This window comes from Furipterus horrens, unplaced genomic scaffold (genome assembly GCF_987537825.1).
Source record: "Furipterus horrens unplaced genomic scaffold, mFurHor1.1.pri manual_scaffold_13, whole genome shotgun sequence".
NCBI lineage: Eukaryota > Metazoa > Chordata > Mammalia > Chiroptera > Furipteridae > Furipterus > Furipterus horrens.
Window position 1 is genome coordinate 57,635,623 of NW_028327183.1, and position 479 is coordinate 57,636,101.

A 479-nucleotide genomic window follows, 5' to 3' on the forward strand; every position below is an offset into this window, starting at 1 on the left:
GGCAGCCTTTCAGGTCACAGGCCAGCGCTCAGTCCACTGAGCCACACCAGCCAGGGCAGAACCTCTATAGTTTAAATGACAGATGTAATACAATGCATCCACTGGGAATTAGGAGCAAGGGTCAAACTTAGACTTTATTTTTCAGTCTTCTTTGGTTATTGATCTTTTCAAGTTTTCTTTAAGTATCTAGTTTGCCTTTTATAAATGAAAAATACATCTCAGTAAATTCTACTTGTTACAAGTTGAATTTTTAAAGCTAGCTTGTTAGAACCACTGACTATGTAGTTCAAGCTGAACTAGAAGCACCATCTCACTGTGTTATCACGTACTCTAACCTCAGTCCTGTTGTCTCAGATTCCCTGGTCACTCACCTTTAGGACAACAACCACTGTTCCTAATCAGAAATCTTTACAACCTCTTGAGTCCTGAGCTGCTGCTTTTGTTATTTCTCAGCTGATCATTATTGAAATGAACATGTC